Source organism: Mauremys reevesii, linkage group 3, assembly GCF_016161935.1.
Source record: "Mauremys reevesii isolate NIE-2019 linkage group 3, ASM1616193v1, whole genome shotgun sequence".
In the NCBI taxonomy this organism is placed as follows: Eukaryota; Metazoa; Chordata; order Testudines; family Geoemydidae; genus Mauremys; species Mauremys reevesii.
In genome coordinates this window covers 103,843,876-103,851,802 of record NC_052625.1, presented here as the reverse complement: position 1 = coordinate 103,851,802, position 7,927 = coordinate 103,843,876, and positions in this window count along the sequence as shown.

Sequence of the window (7,927 nt, the reverse complement as noted above, 5' to 3'; positions counted from 1 at the left end):
ACTAAATTTTATCAGGAGAGAGAGAACACAAAACAAAACAGGTGACTCTGTTATAAGAATAAATTTTGCCTGACAATTACATCTGGGCAATCCCACTGATTTCAACCCAACAGGATTTCAATGAGATTGTATTCAGGTAAGCAAAGGCAGTAATGTAGCTGAGTGTCAATAAGGTCTAAGATACTCTGTGCTGTACAAAAGTTACCATAACAGAAGAAGGATATTGGTGGATTGTAGAACACCACAAAGGGTGTTTGCCTTCACTGCAATATAAAACTCACGAATCTCAGAGCCCAGGTCAATTGACTCAGGCTGTAGGGCTAAAAGGGTATCTTTACAGTTGGATGAAAGCTTGGGCTTAGACTCAGGCGTGAGCCCAACCTCCACCCCTTCCATCTACACACGAATCTCTCGGACTCAACCTCAGACCTAGGGTTCTAGGACTTTGTGGGGATGCAGGATCCAGGGGCGGCTCTAGGCACCAGCGGGCCAAGCGCCCGCTTGGGGCGGCATCCTGGGAGGCTCAGTGGCCTGCGGGCGTCCCTTCTTCCCGCGGCTCTTGAGCTCTCCTCCGCAGTATGGCTGCGGGCAGGTCCGCCCCGGGCTCCCGGTGGCCTGGCATGCAGGCGCCCAGCATGGCCCAGGAGCCAAATGCCGCCCCCCCAGGATGCGGAGCCGGGAGGGAGAGGGGACCTGGGGGGGGGGGGGGGCAGCGAGCGCGGCGCGCTGGCGGGGCAGCCTTCTTTGTAGAGCCGCCTGAGAGCCCTCAAGCCCAAGTCATGCCAAGACCCAAGGTTCAAGCCCTGTTGCTTTGCAGTGTAGATGCAGTCCTCCCGACTTGAGTTGTAGTAGTCTGCCAAAAGTATCCTAAAATCCCATAGACCAACTTCCTTTATTCTCTATCCCAAAATTCTCCAATTGACTCAAATGAAAATGGAAGCCACCTCCCCCTTACGCATACAGCAGCAGTTCAGTAAGTCAGTCCTTCCATTATCTAGCTGCAAACTCACCGTTAGAGAGCTAGTGTTTGCAATGGAGATTGATCAAAACAAGCCTTTTGCAAAGCGTGCTGCTTCTTGGTCACAGGAGCACAACCAGATTTTGGTGAATCTTTGGTTCAAGGCCAACAAGGCAAGTGGACTTTTTAGGAAGAGTACCAGGAATGACCACACATACCAGCAAATAGCCAAAAACTTGCAGCATTACAAATTTACCTGACTAGTGACCAGTGCAGAGAGCAGATTAAGTGGCTCCGGAGCGAGTACCAGAAGACTAGGGACCAAGGATTAGAACCGCATCTTGGGCAACAAATTCATATTGTGCCTGTTTAATGGGGAGTTTCACAGAGCCAACCATGGTGAACGATGACCTAATCAGTCTGGATGGTGCCCTGCTGACCCTAGAATACAGCAGATTGGGAGCCAGCAGAAGACACTGAGTGAGGACCATGAAGTCACTCTGTTGCTGAAACCAGTCCCAGAGCACACTTCAGAACAGGATCAGCACCAAATTCTGGGTCCATAATCAGAGGTGATATTTGATGCACCCCCAAGGACCATCCTGCTGCTGAACCTGAAGCAGACATGGAAGGGACGGAAACTGCCCCGATCCCTGTAAGTTTCTGGCTGCACATTAATGTTTATTGATACAGTAATGGGAGGGATTTCCACTCCATGAACCAATGCAAAAGTTATGAGAAGCCTTGGCTAGCAGTGTGTATCCGCTGTCATGTTATTGACTTGAACTGGGACCATATAGATCATTGTTGCAACAAAGGTCCTGTAGTGGCACCAGATTTTGTATAAAGGGGGTCAGATGAGGTGTCTAAGACAAGGTTATAGTTGGCTGGTTATGATTATGCTCTCTGTATGTGTGTATCATTTTTGTAGTTGAAGGTATAAATATTGGCTCTATACTGTCTATATTTCAAACGTATGCTATGCTTCTGGGTGACATCCCAGACAAGTTGGTGTCAGCTCTGCCTAGCCGGCTTAATGGCCCATTAAGGACCATCAGCTATACAATCGACCCATTTAGAGAAGGCACATATGCCTTGTAACTCAGCAAAGTATTCATGGACTTGCCCATGTGACTCCAGACTCCATTTTGCTGTAATTTTCTACAGTAAGAACAAAGAGGTGTTCTTACACCTGGAAAAGACTACAAAAGGCGGATGCCTCATCTCCATCTTGTCTTCAATCCCGCTTCTTACCTCTAGAGGGACTTTGCTAAAAATGGAAGCTCTACATAAAGAACTGATGACTCACCCCAGCTGCGGATGTACTCCAGAGACTTGATTTGAACCTGCAGTTTATTCTATCATTGCTACAAGCCTGAACCAAGAACTTTGCCATTATTGTATTGTATTGTATGTAATTGATTCCATTTAACCAACTCTAGCTCTCAACTGTATATTTTTCCTTTTATGAATAAACCTTTAGATTTTAGATTCTAAAGGATTGGCAAAAGCGTGATTTGTGGGTAAGATCTGATTTGTATATTGACCTGGGTCTGGGGCTTGGTCCTTTTTTCTTTTACGGGAGTATTGGTTTTCATAACCATTTGTCCCCATAACGAGTGGCACTGGTGGTGATACTGGGAAACTGGAGTGTCTAAGCAAATTGCTTGTGTGACTTGTGGTTAGCCAGTGGGGTGGGACCAAAGTCCCCTTTTTCTGGCTGGTTTGGTTTGCCTTAGAGGTGGAAAAACCCCAGCCTTGGGCTGTAACTGCCCTGTTTTAAGCAATTTGTCCTGAATTGGCACTCTCAGTTGGGTCTCGCCAGAATCAGCATCGTTACAGTGGCGTAGTCGGCGGGATCCACAGAACCAGGTCAATTAAGCTAATTAATTCTGACCTGATCCAATCCCAAGTGCTGATAGCTGCAAACTTTCCCTGAAGCAGGAACTCCAGATAGTTAATCACTTTGCAGGGAATGGCATATTTCCAGGGACACTTCAGTAGCTGACCAGCCCATTCCAGTCATAAATGTGCTGTTCAGTCATTATACTTTTGAAAACTTTGAATAAACTGCAGGTTTCCCACCAGCAGTTTGAAACAATACCTTCCTTTGCAATCAGGCACCACAAGGACAGTTATGTCTTCCAAAATGTGAAAGGCCTGAAATGATAGAAAAAGCTTTTATAGCAAGGCCACTGACCACCGCCCACCCCCAACCCAAATAATTATCAATTTTTGTAAAACAAAAAGAGCTTAGAATTTTTAACTTACTATTGTCTCTGTGTAACCTATGCCTGCTTGGAGTTCTCCTCTAGTGGCAGCTAGACCAGCTAGAGATTGATGAGTCTGCTACAGCTTTGACTAAGAGAGATCGATGCATCTTTTAGCTCATGCAGTAGAGGCTCATGCACTAAGCTCCAGAGGTCCTAGGTTTGATACTAGCCACCGCTTTAACTGTGATTAACCAGGCTGTCTCCAGGGAGAGTCTGTGGACTGAAGCATTCCTTTCACAATATACTGAAGTTCAGTTGTGAAATGAAACATTTTATGTCTTTGAAATTCCACAATAATTAATTCTGTGCTCCTCTATTGAGCTCTTTGAAACAATAACCCTCTGTGTCTTATCCTATTGCAGGACTCTCGACCTCTACTGGCTGCTGTACCTCCACAGCTCGACCTCAGTGTAGTCCTAGCCCTGGTCTACACTACGAGTTTAGGTCGAATTTAGCAGCATTAGATTGATTTAACCTTGCACCCATCCACACGACGAAGCCATTTTTGTTGATTTAAAGGGCTCTTAAAATCAATTTCTCTACTCCTCCCCGATGAGGAGATTAGTGCTGAAATCAACCCTGCTGGGTCGAATTTGGGGTAGCGTGGACGCAATTCGATGGTAATGGCCTCTGGGAGCTATCCCACAGTGCTCCATTGTGACCTCTCTGGACAGCACTCTGAACTCAGATGCACAGGCCAGGTAGACAGGAAAAGCCCCACAAACTTTTGAATTTCATTTCCTGTTTGGCCAGCATGGCGAGCTGATCAGCACAGGTGACCATGCAGAGCTCATTAGCACAGGTGACCCTGGAGTCCCAGAATCACAAAAGAGCTTCAGCATGGACCGAACGGGAGGTACTGCCTCTGATCGCTGTACGGGGAGACGAATCCGTGCTATCCGAACTCTGTTCCAAAAGACAAAATGCTGGAATATTTGAAAAAATCTCCAAGGGCATGAAGGACAGAGGCTATAACAGGGACCCGCAGCAGTGCCGCGTGAAACTTAAGAAGCTCAGGCAAGCCTACCAAAGAACCAGAGAGGCAAACGGCCACTCCGGGTCAGAGCCCCAGACATGCCACTTCTATGATGAGCTGCATGCCATTCTAGGGGGTGCCCCTACAACTACCCCACCCCTGTGCTTCCCTCCTCTTCAACCCCTCCCAGACTACCTTGGCAGTTATCCCCCCATTTGTGTGATGAATTAATAAAATATATGTGAATTTGAAACAATGACTTTATTGCCTCTGCAAGCAGAGATCTAAGGGGGGAAGGGAGGGGAGTTGGCTTACAAGGAAGTAGAGTGAACCTGGGGGGGGGGGGTGGCGGGTTCATCAAGGAGAAACAAACAGAACTTTCACACCGTAGCCTGGCCAGTCATGAAACTGGTTTTCAAAGCTTCTCTGATGCACAGTGCACCCTGCTGCGCTCTTCTAACCGCCCTGGTGTCTGGCTGCGCATAATCAGTGGCCAGATGATTTGCCTCAACCTCCCACCCTGCCATAAACATCTTCCCATTACTCTCATAGATATTGTGGAACACACAGCAAGCAGTAATAACCATGGGAATATTGGTTTTGCTGAGGTCTAACCAAGTCAGTAAACTGTGCCAGCGCGCTTTTAAACATCCAAAGGCACATTCTACCACCATTCTGCACTTGCTCAGCCTATAGTTGAACTGCTCCTTACAACTGTGAAGGCTTCATGAGCCATGGGAGCAAGGGGTAGGCTGGGGTAAGTGCGACTGCGCGGTGCTGCCGACTGGGAGAGCAGCCTGAGGCAGAAGCCTCCAGCTGGCATGATATTCCAGGCAGGATTGAATCTCCTCCATTAGACAAAACTTAAAGAAGAGAATGACCTGGAGTCATTCCCATTTTTGTCCAGGCACCCCTGACTGACCTCACCGAGGCCGGCCAGGAGCACCCATGTCTGCCCAGGCGCTGATGACCAACCTAACCGAGGTAGGCCAGGAGCACACACGGGACGCCGACAACAGTTAGCAGTCGTATTACACTGTCAGCCATCCGCAAGGCAATGCAAGGGGATGCTGCTGTGTAGCACTGCAGTACCGGATCTGCCAGCAGCACCCAGGAGACATATGGTGACAATGAGCTGAGCGGGCTCCATGCTTGCCGTGGTATGTCATCTGCACGGGTAACCCAGGAAAAAAGGCGAGAAATGATTTTTTGCCATTGCTTTCACGGAGGGAGGAAGGGAGGGAGGGAAGGGGCCTGACGACATGTTCCCAGAACCCCCCCCCTCCCCGACAATGTTTTTGCCCCATCAGGCATTGGGAGCTCAACCCAGAATTCCAATGGGCGGTGGAGACTGTGGGAACTATGGGATAGCTACCACAGTGCAACGCTCCAAAAGTCAACGCTAGCCTCGGTACTATGGACGCACACCACCGACTTAATGAACTTAGTGGGGACACACAATCGACTGTATCAGATCAATTTCTAAAAAATCGACTTCTATTAAATTGACTTAATTTCGTAGTGTAGACATACCCCTAGGCTGGCCCAAAATATCTTCATGAACTGTTCCAAGAGGAAGCATTTCTGGGATGAACTTATGGTTGAAGTTCTTGATGGTGCCAATAAGCAGGTCCAGTACCAGAAACAGAGGGATTTATGACTACAGAAAACACATGCCAAGAGACAAGAGAAAAGGCTGAGGCTCACTGCACAGCTTGAGGACAGGGTTTCCAGGCTGAAGCAGGCACTTGCTGCACAGTTCCTGGAACAGGAACAGCAGCTAATGGAGGAGGAGGGAGCACAGAGGAGAGGGTAAACAGCTTGGAAAACTCCCTGTCTGGGTGATCTATGCAATCGGGCTGCAAGAGCAGCTGGAAAGGGCAACTAAACCCCATGCAGCCATCCCTCTTGACCCCCTTTCGTGTGGCTACTTCCACCCCTTCCCTGGTGCCAGGTGCGTGGAAAACAGGGAAAGGAGAACAGCATGCCAGGGGTCATGCAGCAGTAGGGGTTTTCTGTCGTGTTTGCACTTTTTCAAGCAGTTTTTAAATTTGTTTTGGAAATGTTCTTTTGTAACTAGGTGCTTGGGTGTGGTAAGGGCAGCTGGCCTGCCTGGCAATGGGTGACTGTTTTATTGTATTAACACGTATTTACAAATAAAGCTTTTTATGTCATCAAGAAAGTTTATTGCTACCACTGCATCTTATTGTACAATCAGTATTTGAAATAATAAAGCTAAACACGTGATCAGGAAGAATTAGGAATTAGTAAGCAAACACTATTCCTCTCTACAGTTAGGTACAGCAATCCCCTCTTCAATTACTTCCTTGTATGAATCCAAACTCTGAATCAACTCCTCCCCCATTTCATAAGTTGTCATGTCATTCATAACTACATTGCATGGCAGCCAACCCCCACTTCTCTCCCCAAGCACTGAACCCTCCCCAAATCAATTAGCCCCATTGAAAACCCTGGCATTGTGAACTTTCCAATGCAACCCACATTAACATTCATAAATTGATCTCTGTGGTCCACAGGGGCCTGCATAACAATGGAGTAGTCCCCTTGGCAGTTTATGTACTTGTGCTTCTTGAGGAGGGCAAACCATGGACACACAAGGCCCACCAATGGCCCTGGCACAGTGTGGAAACCCCATTCTCTCAAAGCTGGCAATTACCTCAGGAATATCTTTGTATGCCTGCCATCTTGGAGTAAACCAAACCCCTGACCTCCAACAAACTGCCACCAAACCTCTGCACCACTGTACCCACTGTTGTCTTTCCAACACCAAACTGGCTGACCACGGCCCAGGAGCAGTCTGGGGTCACCAGCTTCCAGACAGCAACCTGCTGCTGACCTGGCAAAGGTGCTCTCATGCCTTTATGTTGAAGGGTTGGGGAAAGCTGATTACAGAGCTCCAGACACATAGCTTCTTCATGCGAAAGATCTGAACCCACTGCTGGTCATACCAGGTCCCTATGACAATGTGATCCCACCAGTCTGTGCTTATGGCCAAGCACCAGTGGCATCAGTATTCATAGGGGGCATCAGTGGCTATACTGAGTGTAATGAGCAGCATCAGCTAGTGTGAGTCTGCCATGCCAGGTTACTCTTCCACCTCCTCCTGCTCCATCCAAAGCTCTGTCACGCACCTTTGGTAGGTCAGAAAACACTGCCAAAATGTCCACCAGTGCCTCATGGAAGCTCTGCCTGTTTCCTGACTCAGGAGGCAAAGTGCAAGCAAGAGAACTTCTTGAAAAGGGGTCTCCTCCATGTTGCTTGGCAGGCTGTTCAAACTTCCTGTCAGGTGCAGGGTGGGCAGTAAAGCTTTCCCACAGTGCACCACAGTTAAAGGGCTAGTGTGGCCACATTTGGGGTGGTCAGTAGGGAGTCTGGGATATGGTTGGTTTGACTCAGGTCTGCATGCTGCAGTGTAGACACCAGAACCCCAGATTCAAGCCCAGGTTGGAAAATTCTGAATGTGCAGATGCTCAGCCCCTGGATTCCCTAACACGGGTCAGCTGACTTAAATTCCACTAACCCTGGGGTTGCATTGCAGTGCACACTTACCCAAAATCACAGTGTACAAGCTCAGGCTTTAGCTGGAGACAGGGCTCTGAGACCCACCCACTTCATGATGTTTCAGAGCCCAAGCTCCTGCCCAAGTGTCTACACTGCACTATTTAGCCCCACAGCCTGAGCCCGATAAGCCTGAGTCAA